The following is a 14,426-nucleotide window of genomic DNA, read 5'->3' as shown; positions in this document are numbered from 1 at the left end:
AATTAACATATTTAACATCTCTAGCCAACAGAGGTATGTGCCACTTGCAATACTGCCCTTCGTGGTTCTTCCCCTCTCTCAATATCTACATTACAAAAATGACCTTGCAAAATGGTACTTCCTCTCAGATTGAAGAATTTTACTGTGAAATCCGCTTTCAGTCCTGAGACGTTCCATCTGAAGATACTATACATAGAGCAGAATCTACTTGCCTTTACTCCTGTGTCATCCATACAGTAGGTTGTACCTTATTTTGGAGAGCCATGACTCGTTGGCTCTTTCATGAGCCATTCCATCATTTTAGCAAGCTGTTTACCTGAGTAGTAAATACATACTTTTTCATATCAGGACCAATACACTGGCATATAACCACTGGTTAAGATTCGATATGTCTGGTCATTCAAAAAGACGTCTCTTAGTGCCCAGGTGATGCTTGTTACTGCAGTAAAAGAACGTTACTTTCTGCAACTAAAAGCACACGACAGCGCGTGTTATGTTGACCCACAGTTGACTGAGCCCAGGGAGGTGTCCAGAAACTCAGTTACAGCTCTGTAACATGGTTCACCCTTTGGTATAGGTCCAAAGACAGCCTTTACTACATGCTTTTGGATCCCTAGAGACTCCTAAAAACACCTCACCACCGTGCTCCTTTCAATTTACAGAAATTAGTAAACCTTGGGTGCATTTAACGATCCCTCCGGGATCTACAAAAAGCACTCCTGACTACACTTGGGAAAGGTGCCAGAAAGAGCACAGCAAAACAAGATTGCCTGATGGGAACAAATAGCTCCATCCTTTCTATTCAAAGGAATACAGGCAATGCGAATGTAATGACTTTTTCCCACCACACAACCCACTTCAAATCAGACACTGTGACCAACGTTATGGACTCAGTGTTTTTGTCAGAAGTGCGAATATCATACAAGCCAGCAAAATGTGTTCTGGAAGATAAGTAGCCTTCCCACCTTCCGGACTTCCGGAAAACTGATTGCAGCAACAAAACCTTACAAAAGTGGTAAAGATAGGAATTAAATTGGCACTATCAAGGTCCAATTTTAGGAGATATATATATTAAATTTTAAAATTGTTGGTACATTCAGTGGGCTTCCTTGTACTCGTACTTCAATGAATGAGACGAGGTGTTTTAGAACTTAAAAGGAAGAAAATGCAAGTCATTACAACCTCTCATTCTGGCTCCATAGGTTATGGGGTGCCTTTGATACGTAGTGCTGCCACATATTCCTCTTGGATAGAAAAACCTTCTCCTGGGCTCAGCTCCAGCAACTGAGGCCCAGGTTTGTCCATCTTACCTATATGAGGCTTGTGCTCAGCCATCAGCTCATGCAGTTGCTATAACAAACAAAACGACTTATCAGTTTCTTATGCTTGCACCACCACATTACAGCTGTCCACACTTTCAACACATCCAGCTGGCGAGAAATGCCAAACACCCTTCATCCTAATGTCAAGCGCAAATACTATCAAACAAAGGTAGTGATTGCTCTGCCAGTGATGGCTCCCATTCCAACAGAGAGCTACCCAGGCTTTAAACACCACAATTAGAGACGCACTGGAAAGGTCCATGCAATACTCTCGTAGGACGGATGATTGATTACAGGCAAAATATAAGATGCTAACTATGCATATGATCTTGGCAACAGACACTCCCCATATCTAGTACCTATCATGACAGAAATGGCAACAATATTCCAGGCATGTGCATAACACCACTGCATATATACTTTTCATGGTGCTATTTGTCACTTGCCTCAAACCCTTCCATTGAAGAACATCACAGAAAGAGGTACCGGCATTGCAAGAATATGAATTCAAATGATCCTTGCTTTAAGAAGAGGGAAGTAGCACCAGGAAGAGTCAAAGAAAGCAGTGAAAAGGAGAAAAGGACAAGGAAGGCCGATTAGGAGAGACTATCAACCTAGTTTAGCAGTCTCCTCTCTGGCCACAAGACCCCTCTGTCTTCACAACAGCGCTACTTCTTAATTGACACAAAGTTTAGCAAGTAATTAATAAGTAAATTAAATCTGATGTCAGCTGCCTACTCCCTCTCATCATCCACCCCCTAAGGAAGTCAAAACTGTGCATAAAACTTGTGGAAGTGAAAGGTCACAAGGTGCCTTCCAACTTGCCGAAGGATTTGGGTTTTGTTGACTTGCACCCGTAGATCTGACAAAAGGGAAAGGTTTCTTGTGGGAGTAGCCCCATCCTTCCCTCCACTTTTATTTATTTTCTCAGCTCATTCCTCCCTTTTCAGGAAAATCCCACTCTCTTGTCAGGCACTGTCCCTCCTGGTGCTGTGAACTCCACGCGTTTCTACCCTATGGCCCCTGCGCAGGAACATGTCGCCGAGGAGACCAGCTCCAGTGCAGGTAAGGCCTCACTGGGGAAGGGGATCGCGGCGGGTAAGGCCGGCAAAAAGGCTCTTTTGAGGGCTTTCGTGGCTGGGAAAAGCGGCTGCCTCGTGGCGGAACCGGCAGCTCGGGGGTTGGCTGCTGACGCAGCGGGGGCGGAGACAACGACTCACGCGGCAGTTCTAAACGGACTGTCCCGGAGCGCAGCGGCCGTCCGCTGCGCACCCAGCACCCAGGCAGCTGGGCGGTGTCACCCCGGCGAGAGCAGTCGTATAGGACGAAGCTCCTTGAACAGTAAGTTACTGGAAGCCTCTCGACCTGACCAGGACGTCATGGTAAGAACTCAGCAGAAGGCCATGCTATCCCTGAGCTCTGCACCGAGCAGCTCCGATGTGGCCACTCAGACGGAGCTTGCATGGGAACATGCTGCCACCCAGGTGTCAGGTTGCAGGGTGTGCCCTGCTCTTGCGCCGGTGTTGAATGGCAGTGGTGAGCAGACCTGTGGGAGGTGTGCCCAGGTAGAGGAACTCCTTCACCTAGTGATGGAGCTCCGTGAGGAGGTAAGTCGTCTGAGAAGTATAAGGGATTGTGAACAGGAGATAGATAACTGGAGTCGCATCCTGCCTTCCCTGAAAGAAGCACCTCAGGCAGACAGAGCTCCACATACAGAGCACTCCCCACCCTCTAGCAGCACAGCTGAATGTGGAGATTCAGAGGACAGGGGCCAGTGGCAACAAGTCCCTGTCCGGCGTGGCAGGCGTGCCACCCAGGTGACCCCCACACCATCCGAGGTGCCCTTGCAGAACGGATATGATGTTCTGCAAAGGGAACCGGAGGATGAGAAGGACAACAGCTTGCTGAACTTGGAGTTGTCACTGAGGCCAAGATGGATTAAGCCTCGTATAACAACATCTTCGGTTAGGAAAGAAAGACGGGTCCTTGTAGTAGGGGACTCGATTCTGAAGGGAGTAGAAGGTCCCATATGTAGACCAGACCCAATCTGTAGGGAGGTCTGCTGTCTCCCTGGGGCCAAAGTTAAGGATGTCCAGAAGAAACTCCCTACCCTAGTTAAGCCTGCTGACTACTACCCTTTATTGATTTTTCAGTTAGGCAATGATGAAATTTCAGGAAGAAGCCTAAGGGCAATGAAGAAAGACTTCAGGGCCCTGGGACGGATGGTTAGGGGATCAGGAGCACAAATAGTGTTTGCTTCTATCCCAACAGTTGCAAGGATTGATGAGAAGATTAATAGGAAATGCCAGCTGTTCAATGCCTGGCTCAGAGACTGGTGTCATCGGCAGGACTTGGGGTTCTTTGATTATGGGCTGCTTTTCAGGACGCCAGGCCTGCTGGCAACAGACGGCAAAAGCCTGTCTCAGAGGGGGAAAAGGGTTTTAGGGCAAGAGTTGGAGGGGCTCATTGACAGGGCTTTAAACTAGATTTGAAGGAGGATGGGGATAGATCCATGCTTGCTAGCAAAAAGCCTGAAGGTGGCATGCTGGCACTAGACTTGGAAAAGATAGGGGGCATAACCAGGCTCCTTAGGAATAAGTCTGGGGGTGGCAGAATTTCGGCTCCCGCCAGTAAAAAGGAGAAAGGACCTGTAGCCCAGCTGCAGTGCTTATACACTAATGCACGTAGCATGGGTAACAAACAGGAGGAGCTGGAAGCCATTGTGCAGCAGGATAATTATGATGTAGTCACCATCACAGAAACGTGGTGGGATGACTCACATAGCTATAGTGCTGCCATGGATGCCTATAGGCTCTTCAGGAAGGATAAGCAAGCAAGGAGAGGCGGCGGTGTGGCCCTGTATGTTAAGGAGTGTTATGAACGCTTTGAACTTAATGATGGTGATAATGAGACTGAGTGTTTCTGGGTAAGAATCAGGGGCAGGGCTAACAAGGCAGATATCGTAGTAGGAGTCTGTTATAGACCGCCCAATCAGGATGAGGAGGCAGATGAAATATTCTATAAACGGCTGGGAGAAGTCTCAAGATCGCGAGCTCTTGTCCTCGTGGGGGACTTCAATTTGCCGGACATCTGCTGGGAATACAATACAGCAGGGAGGGAACAGTCTAGAAGGTTCCTGGAATGTGCTGGGGATAACTTCCTGACACAGCTAGTGAGAGAGCCAACTAGGGAAGGTGCCCTGCTGGATCTGTTGTTTGTAAACAGGGAAGGTCTTGTGGGGGATGTGAAGGTTGGAGGCTGTCTTGGGAACAGTGACCATGAAATGATAGAGTTTTTGATTCTGCGAGAAGAAAGGAGAGGGGTCAGCAGAACTGCTACCTTGGACTTCCGGAGGGCGGACTTTGGGCTTTTCAGGAGCCTGGTTGACAAAGTCCCCTGGGAGGCAGTCCTCCAGGGCAAAGGAGCCCAGGAAGCCTGGATGATTTTCAAGAAGGAAGTCTTAAAGGCGCAGGAGCAGGCTGTCCCCATGTACCAGAAGACAAGCCGTCGGGGAAAAAGGCCGGCCTGGCTAAACAGGGAGCTAGTGTTGCAACTTAGGGAAAAAAAGAGGATCTATGGCCTCTGGAAGGAAGGGCAGGCCACTCAAGACGACTACAAAGAGGTAGTTAAGCTATGTAGGGAAAAAATCAGGAGGGCCAAAGCCCAGCTGGAGCTAAACCTGGCTTCTGTTGTCAAGGACAACAAAAAAAGCTTCTATAAATATATTAGCAATAGGAAGAGGACTAAGGATTATCTCTGTCCTCTAGTAGATAGGGCCGGCAACATAGTGACCAAGGATGAGGAAAAGGCTGAGGTACTTAATGAAGTCTTTGCCTCAGTCTTCAGCAGTAGGACCAGTTGTTCCCTGAGCACCCAGACCCCTGAACTAGAAGACAGGGATGGGGAGCAGAATGAAGCCCCTCTAATCCAAAGGGAAATGGTGAGGGACCTGCTTCAGCACCTGGAGGTGCACAAATCTATGGGGCCGGATGGGATCCACCCAAGGGTATTGAAAGAGCTGGCGGAGGTGCTCGCCAGGCCACTTGGCATCATTTATGAGCAGTCCTGGACAACCGGGGAGGTCCCAGCTGACTGGAGGTTAGCAAATGTGACACCCATCCACAAGAAGGGCCGGAAGGAGGATCCAGGGAACTACAGGCCAGTCAGTCTGACCTCGGTGCCTGGGAAGGTCATGGAACAGATCATCCTCGGTGCCATTGCACGGCACATGCAGGAGCACAGGGTGATCAGGCCCAGTCAGCATGGGTTTGTGAAGGGCAGGTCATGCCTATCAAACCTAATATCCTTCTATGATAAGGTGACCCACTTAGTGGATGAGGGAAAAGCTGTGGATGTTATCTACTTGGATTTTTGCAAAGCTTTTGACACTGTTTCCCACAGCATTCTCCTGGAGAAACTGGCTGCTCATGGCTTGGACAGGTGTACTCTTCGCTGGGTAAAAAACTGGGTGGATGGCCGTGCCCAGAGAGTGGTGGTAAACGGAGTTAAATCCAGTTGGTGTCCAGTCACAAGTGGTGTCCCCCAGGGCTCGGTGCTGGGGCCGGTTCTCTTTAATATCTTTATCAATGATCTGGATGAAGGGATCGAATGCACCCTCAGTAAGTTCGCAGATGACACTAAACTGGGCGGGTGTGTTGATCTGCTTGAGGGTAGGTTGGCTCTGCAGAGGGATCTGGACAGGCTGGACCGATGGGCTGAGACCAATGGTATGAGGTTCAACAAGGCCAAATGCCGGGTCCTGCACTTGGGACACAACAACCCCATGCAGCGCTACAGGATTGGGGCAGAGTGGCTTGAAAGCAGCTCGACAGAAAAGGACTTGGGAGTGTTGGTTGACTGCCGGCTGAATATGAGCCAGCAGTGTGCCCAGGTGGCCAAGAAGGCCAACAGCATCCTGGCCTGTATCAGGAATAGTGTGGTGAGCCGGACTAGGGAAGTGATCATCCCCCTGTACTCGGCACTGGTGAGGCCCCACCTCGAGTACTGCCTTCAGGTTTGGGCCTCTCGCTACAAGAGGGACAGTGAGGTGTTGGAGCGTGTCCAGAGAAGGGCTACAAAGCTGGTGAGGGGTCTGGAGGACAAACCTTATGAGGAACGACTGAGGGAGCTGGGGTTGTTTAGCCTGGAGAAGAGGAGGCTGAGGGGAGACCTTATCACTCTCTACAACTCCCTGAAAGGAGGTTGTAGAGAGATGGGGGCTGACCTCTTCTCCCTGGTGACAAGTGATAGGACGAGGGGAAACGGGTTCAAGTTACGTCAGGGGAGGTTTAGATTAGATATTAGGAGACATTTTTTCACTGAAAGGGTTATTAAACATTGGAATAGGCTGCCCAGGGAGGTGGTGGATTCACCATCCCTGGAGGTGTTTAAAAAAAGGGTAGATGTGGTACTTAGGGACATGGTTTAGAAGTGGCTCTTGTCAGGGTAGGCTAAAGGTTGGACTCGATGATCTTAAAGGTCCCTTCCAACCTCAACAATTCTATGATTCTATGATTCTATGATTCTATGATTCTATGAGAGGCACATGCTCTGTTCCGCTCAGCTCAGACTTTGTTTAAGTTAATGAAGGCACAGAAAAGGGCCTGTGTCAGTCTCAGTGTAAATACATCCTCTTGTCTGCAACTAAGCTTCTTCCCTTAAAAAGACATCCTGATACTGGCTCGCTTACTTGCTCCTCCCCAGAAGAGGAGAGGTTGAGAAGATTGACAAGACAGTGACCATGACTCTCAGCAGCCCTCTGAGGGCAAAACAGCAATGAAAACACAAATCCCCCTGACTCTAGCTCTTACCCAGAATGTAACTCCTTGTACACCTTCTAGCAAGAAAAATAATGTTGATTAGCCGAGAAGAGGCAAAGGTGAAACTAAGAGCAGCCTGAAATTTTTTAGAAAATAATTTTGTGTGTTTTATTTCTGTGCACAAATAGATGATTTGACACAAGGCCCACAAGAGTGCACATTTCTGGGTCCAAACCTTACGCTAGTGCTCTGCCCACGGCTTAGTTCAAACCAAACTGACTGCGTGCTACTCACACAGAACCAACTCTATGAATTCCATGACTGGGAATGTTATAGTTGAATTTAAAATAAATCAAGTCCAAATTAGATTCAATAAATATTTATTGAGGTAGGAAGGCAAAAGCAGCTCTGGGCGGCCGGGGAGTTGCAGCTCCACCAAAGGCTTGCAAATTCAAGCAAGCTGAGCAGCTCTTTTTATCTTCACGGAGGGAGGTCGGTTTCGACATCTTCGGTACGCCCCTCTGTAGCTTCTTGCTTGAGGTAGTTTAGATAAAATGTTGGTCACAGAATCAGCTCAAAACAATACATTCTGATAACATTGTGGTTAAGCTTTTTGTCAAACAGGAGTTCCCATGTTGGTGTAGCAAGATAACATTGTGGACATGTCTCTTCTGGTTAAACAGGGAGTTCTCAAGACTGCCACAATGGGTTCGTTCCTCTTGCTTAACTTGTTCGATCAGCAAATCACCTTTAGTTACTTATTACAATCCCCCCCTTCTTTTATTTATAAGTGATTTGCTGATCAAACCTAGACAATACCTCACAAGCTGCATCTAATTCAGGATTTTCGTTCGGTATAATTTTCATTTCCAGTTCTGATTGCTTCATCACCATTAGCTGCACTTTTTCTAACCTGCTTTCAACAAAGGTTACAGGGTTACAGATTTATTAATGACACAGGGTCCAAAAGTCAGAGCCAATAGCAACATCATGAGGGGTCCCGTCAAAGTAGAAATTAAGGTAGTCAGCCATGGTGACTGATTAAACCAAGATTCATTTTCTAAAGTCATGGTAATCGATACCATTAATAGGATACCAGCTTTCATTTCCCCACTGTTTAGTACCTCTCTGCCTTCCTCGTCTACTCCTTTGCAGAGAGCAACAGGATATCAAGATCTTCTCGGCAGCAGCAGATAGTCTTCAGGGGAATTTTGCTGTTATCCTGTCAATAATTTCCAAGGTCTAAAGAGTTAGTTATCTCTCAAATATATTTCCACCTATGTGGTTGTTGTGCCCGTTTCCAGGCGAATCTTATAGCACACTGTCTTAAAACTCTCTACCAGTCTGTTTCATGTACTTCCCAAAGTTCAGGTACTGACAGTTCCCACCCACAAAATAATTTACAAATTTCCACTGGATCCTCTGGTCCCCTGGCATGTATCAAATCATTGTGACATTTCATACAGTAGGGTTGTCTCTTAAATGAAACACAGGACCAATCTCTATTACAATTTAGACATCGGCAAACAAACCCAACATAAATGTCCGGAAGTAGGGTGTTTTAAGCAGGGTATTCCCCAGAGATCTCCTATTCTGGGTGATTCGGGTATCTCCGTCTCTGTTTCGCAACAAAATAGAAAAACCTGGGGAGTTCCTGTTAGTTTGTATAATCCACCCCCCCCCCCGTTTGGTCCGGTATCCTTTCTTCACTCCAAGGTGCAAAATATACCTTTCGTAGAGTATTTCCTGGTGGTATTTGGAACCATCGATATAAACTATCTCTTAGTTCCCTTCTGGAGTGGTTCATTTACCGGTCTCGCTTTTCCTTATCTTTATTCGAAGATCTCCTGGTTCCGACATCACAGTCCACTTCTCTGGGAAGGTAGGTCCCTTAATCCTACTAGCGTGAGTCCATCCTTTTTCTGCTGTCCGTACAGCCATATCTGTGGTAAGTAAAACAACAAAGGGTCCTTCCCAACGGGGTGTTAGGGAGGTTTCTTTCCAGGTTTTGATTAGTACCTGGTCTCCGGGCTGGATTCGGTGTATGGAAATGTCCAAGGGAGGTCGTTGTACTACCAAGCCCTTCTTTCTTAGTTCCTGTCTTCTTTTTGTAAGTTCTAAAATATATTCTGTTAAAAGTTTATCCTCGAGTTTTGGGTGTTCCACTAATAACCCAAAGTCATAAGGCATTCCATACAACATTTCAAAGGGGAATATACCAGTATCTGTTCTTGGCTGAGTTCTAATGTAAAGCAAAGCCAATGGTAAACATTTAACCCAATTCGTTTTTGTTCCCACCATAAGTTTGGTTAGGTGTTTCTTTATCTCCCCATTCATTCTTTCTACTTTCCCAGAACTCTGTGGGTGCCAGGGAGTATGGTATTCCCATTTTGTACCGAACAATTCAGTTGTCTCTTTAATTACTTTGGATGTGAAATGTGGACCTCGGTCTGAGTCAATTACCACAACAGTCCCATATCTTGGAATAATTTCTTCCAAGAGAATCTTAATAACTGTCTTTGCAGTAGCTCTTACCACTGGAAAGGCTTCTACAAAGTGCGTAAGGTGATCAACCAAGACCAATAAATACTGATATCTCCCCACCTTTGGCAATTCGGTAAAATCCACCTGTATTTTCTCAAAGGGTCTTTTAGCCAATTCACGACCTCCTTGAACCTTTTCCCTAAGTTGTCGTTTATTCACTTTGTGACAGGTTAAACATCCCTCTAAAATCCTTTTAGCTAGACCGTATATTCCGACACAGGCATAGTTTGTCTCAAACTGATCCACTAAAGCTTGAATTCCCCAATGAGTTTTATGGTGTAATTTATTCAGTATTCCCCGAGCTAATCCTTTTGGAAGAATTTCCCTGCCGTCTGGTAGCAGCCATTTATCGCCATCTCTTTTTGCTCCAATTTGTTTTAGCTTCTCCAATTCTTGGAGAGTGAAAGTTTTATCTAATTTTAGCCTTGCAGGTTCCTCTCTCAAGGTCTGAACCATTAATAATGCAGCCCGTTTTGCCTCCGCGTCGGCTAGATTGTTTCCTCTTACAGTATGGGTTAGTCCCTTCTGATGTCCTTTTACATGGACTATGGCTATCTTTAGTGGACCTCTTAATGCCTTTAAAACTTCTAAGATTAGCTTTTCGTGGACTAATCCTTTTCCCTGGGTGTTAATTAAGCCTCTCTCTTCCCAAATTTTTCCAAAAGTATGTACCATCCCAAAGGTATACTTTGAATCTGTATAAATAGTTCCAACTTTATTTTCTAAGAGCTTTAATGCCCTTAGCATAGCATATAACTCACACGCTTGTGCGGACCAGGCTTTACTTAATGGTCCTGATTCTTTTATCTTAAAAGTATACCCATCCACAATAGCATAACCTGATTTCCGTTGTCCTTCAACCACTCGTGAGGAGCCGTCCACAAATAATTTTTCTCCTTCGTCTAATTCATCGTCTTCTAAGTCCTCCCTTATTTTAGTCTGCAAATTTATTAGTTGGAGACAGTCATGTGTCAAATCTTCTTTAGGTTCTCCGTATAAAAATTGGGCAGGATTCTGAATAGAAGTGGTTTCCATTTCTAGTCGAGGGGAGTTAATTAAAATTCCCTCATATTTTAGCAGTCGACTATCTGTAAGCCACTTATCAGCCCATTGTTGCAATACTCCTCGAATATTATGGGGGGTGTATACTTTTAGTTCACCTCCTAAGGTGACTTTTCCAACTTCTTCTTCTACTAATGCAGTGGCCACTATTGCTTGCAAGCAGGTGGGCCACCCGCGGCTTACAGGATCCAGTATTTTAGAATAATATCCTACAGGCTTTCTCTGCCCTGCCCATCCTTGGGTCAGAACCCCATAAGCTGTCCCGCTATCTACATTGATAAAGAGTTGAAAGGGTTTACGGATATTGGGTAAACTGAGGACAGGTGCTTCTACCAGATCTCTTTTTATATTTTCCCAATGATTCTCATCTTCAGGGGACCATTTTACCAACCCGTTTTTAGTTAACTTTTCGTACAAGAATTTTACTTTACTGCTGTAATTTTCTATCCACTGTCGACAATACCCTAATAATCCCAATAACTGTCTTATCTGTCTTTTATTAGTGGGCGCTGTTAGAGACAAAATTCCTTTTACTCTTTCAGGATCTAATTTCTTGTGTCCCTTTATGAGCCAATGCCCCAAATATTTTACCTCTTCTTCAGTAAACTGTAATTTGGATTTAGAAACCTTTAATCCCTTGAGGCCTAAAAAGTTCAATAATTTGATGCTATCATTTCTGACTCCTTCTTGAGTTCTTCCAGCGATCGATAAATCATCCACGTATTGTATTAGAATTAGTCCCTGACTTAATTCATAAGATTCCAGTAACTGTTCCAGAGCTTGTCCAAACAAGTTCGGAGACCCTGTAAATCCCTGGGGCAAAACGGTCCACCATAATTGTTGTTTTCTATGGGTCTTGGGGTTCTCCCACCCGAAAGCAAAATAGTCCCTACATTTTCCTTCTAAGGGACAAGCCCAAAAAGCATCTTTTAAATCTATAACACTATACCACTTATAATCTGGATTTAACTGATTAAGTATAGTGTGCGGGTTAGCCACCACAGGGAACCGGGTAATGGTTCGTTCATTTACGGCTCTCAGATCTTGTACTAAACGATAGGACCCATCCGGCTTCTTTACGGGCAATATGGGAGTATTGTGGGGAGACATACAGGGTTCCAAAAGCCCTTGGGCCAAAAGTCTCTCAATTACTGGCTGCAACCCTTCTCTCCCCTCTCTAGAGATGGGATACTGTTTTATCCTAATTGGCTGGTCTAGGTCTCTTATGGAGACTGTGATCGGTTTGATATTTAATTTTCCCACTGACGCTGGGCTATACCAAGTTTCTGGATTAATCTTGGCTTCATCTTCTGCAGTTAATAAGCATAATCTTACTTTTAATTTCTCTTGCTCTACTTCCAAATTGATTCCTAATTCCACCATCAGGTCTCGTCCCAAGAGGTTATACTCAGCTTCTGGGACCAATAAAAATGTTCCCACTCCATATTTATTTGGGGCTTCTATTGTTACATTCCTTATCAGGGGCACCTTAAAAGGTTCCCCCTTTGCACCAATTACTTGGAGTTTATCCTTTGATTCAACACATCCAGATGGTAACTTTTGGACTGTTGATCTTTCGGCACCCGACTCCACAAGGAACTCGAACACTTCGTGCTGAGGACCCAATTTCAATTTTATCAAGGCCTCGGTAACCTTAGGGGTCCCCAGCAAATAGAGCCCCTGACCCCCCTAATCTTCCTTAAAAATCTCCTCATCCTGCATTCTTTTCCGACAATTTCTCTGTAGATGTCCCTTCTTGCGACAATAAAAACATTCTATGTCCTGCGAACTAAATCTTCTTCTTCTCAGTTCTACTGGGCCCTTCCGGGGACTTTCTCCTCTCCTGCCCTGATTTTGTCCTTCCCTTACAGCTGCCATCAGGATTCTGGCTTGTTTCTTCTGATTTTCTTCTTCCCTTCTCACATACACCTTCTGAGCTTCTCGTAATAATTCATCTAACCCCCTTCCCTGCCAGTCTTCTACTTTCTCTAACTTTTCCCTTATATCTGTCCAAGATTTTAGCTACAAATTGAGTTTTCAGCAGGGCTTGACCCACTTGGCTATCGGGGTCTAACCCAGAATATAGCTGTAAACTTTTTCTCAATCTTTCCAGCCATTCGGTGGGGGTTTCATCTTTCTTTTGTTGTTCATTAAAGGCCTTATTAATATTTTGCCCTCTGGGTACAGAATCTCTAATCCCCTGAATTATCATATCCCGGAGATCAATCGTTATTTCTATGTGCGGGGTCTTGATTGTCCCAATTGGGCCACTGTAAGGGCCATTTTACATCTCCGGCGGGACCATGCTGATGCCTCTGATCCCAATGCCTCATGCCTGCTGTTCTGATCATTCCTCGTTCTTCGTTTGTGAACAAGATCTTTAAAATAGACTCCATCTCGTCCCAAGTATAAATGTTAGGCCCGAGGAATTGATCAAAACGTTCTGCTACCCCTGATGGGTCCTCTAACAAGTGTCCCATTTCTTTCTTAAATTCCTTCACATCCCCGGAGCTGAGGGGTACAGATACAAATCCAACTCCGGGTTGTGGTCCCCCCATAGCAGTCTCCCTTAAGGGATACAACAAGTTTTCCTCCCTCCTTTCTCTAGTTTGACTTCTAGTTATTCTTCGATTAGAAGGAGGAGCCTCTTCCCCAGGTTCTGTGGGGGCTGTTGGAGGGAGATCTTGCTCAGGACCTTGCAGAGGGGGAACATAGGGTGGGGGAGACGCTGGAGGTTTGTCTACATCCCACCTTTTCTTTTTATCATTTTTCTTTTCTTTTAATGGAAACAAATTAGCGGCCTGAGCCGTGCCCAGGATCCATAAAAAGGCGTATTCACTCTCCTCCTTATTAAATGGTCATTTGTTGTTAACATATATGTTTAATTGTTGGCATATCCAATCCTCTAAGGATCCATGAATTGGCCAATATAAATCTTTTCTTATCTGTTTTCTTCCCCATACCTCCATACAATAATAGACCAATTTCTCCTTGGACTTCCCTTTTCGAGAAGGGGAACTATCCCAATATCTAATCATTAGGCCTAACGGGCTATCTTGGGGTATATCGGGGAGCCCACCCCCACCCCGTATCTCCTGCATGGAACCAGAAGTCCTACTTTTCTTCTGTCCCATCTTCCGAAAGTGCCTTCTTTCACTCAAAATTCACTCACTTCCCTCCGTTCGTGGCCCACGCCCTCGTGGACAATGGGAACCGCACTATTAGGAGGTCCACACTCACTTCGTCCGGTGGGCTACTAAGCCCAGTGGACGTCTCAGTCACTCGCACCCCGGTACCCAATCCCAGACCGAACGGAACCGCAATATACTTACTCACTCCCGAGTCTTCGTCCGGATCTTCATGCACAAAAATTACAGGGAACTGCAGTATCTCCTTTCTCTTTTCTTTTTGCTTTCCTATCTCAGTTCGGAAAATCCAGGTGAGCTAAGTCGGAATCTCCTCCGGGACCATCCGAAGATGGGGCGCCCTCCCAGAGTTGAATTCCGAGTCAGCTGTCTGGATCCGAGTCACGGCACCAAATTTGTTATAGTTGAATTTAAAATAAATCAAGTCCAAATTAGATTCAATAAATATTTATTGAGGTAGGAAGGCAAAAGCAGCTCTGGGCGGCCGGGGAGTTGCAGCTCCACCAAAGGCTTGCAAATTCAAGCAAGCTGAGCAGCTCTTTTTATCTTCACGGAGGGAGGTCGGTTTCGACATCTTCGGTACGCCCCTCTGT

General features: G+C 45.7%; 1 protein-coding gene across 1 annotated transcript in view; it reads right to left on the bottom strand.

Annotated features, from left to right (window-relative positions):
- The window catches only part of LOC141736976 (olfactory receptor 14A16-like), a 142,395-nt gene that overhangs the window by 16,067 nt on the left and 111,902 nt on the right, over positions 1-14,426 (bottom strand). The gene's annotated exons all lie outside the window — the stretch shown is intronic.

This window comes from Larus michahellis, unplaced genomic scaffold (genome assembly GCF_964199755.1).
Source record: "Larus michahellis unplaced genomic scaffold, bLarMic1.1 SCAFFOLD_78, whole genome shotgun sequence".
NCBI lineage: Eukaryota > Metazoa > Chordata > Aves > Charadriiformes > Laridae > Larus > Larus michahellis.
The sequence above is the reverse complement of the archived record's forward strand: the minus strand, read 5'-3'. Positions and strand labels throughout refer to the sequence as shown.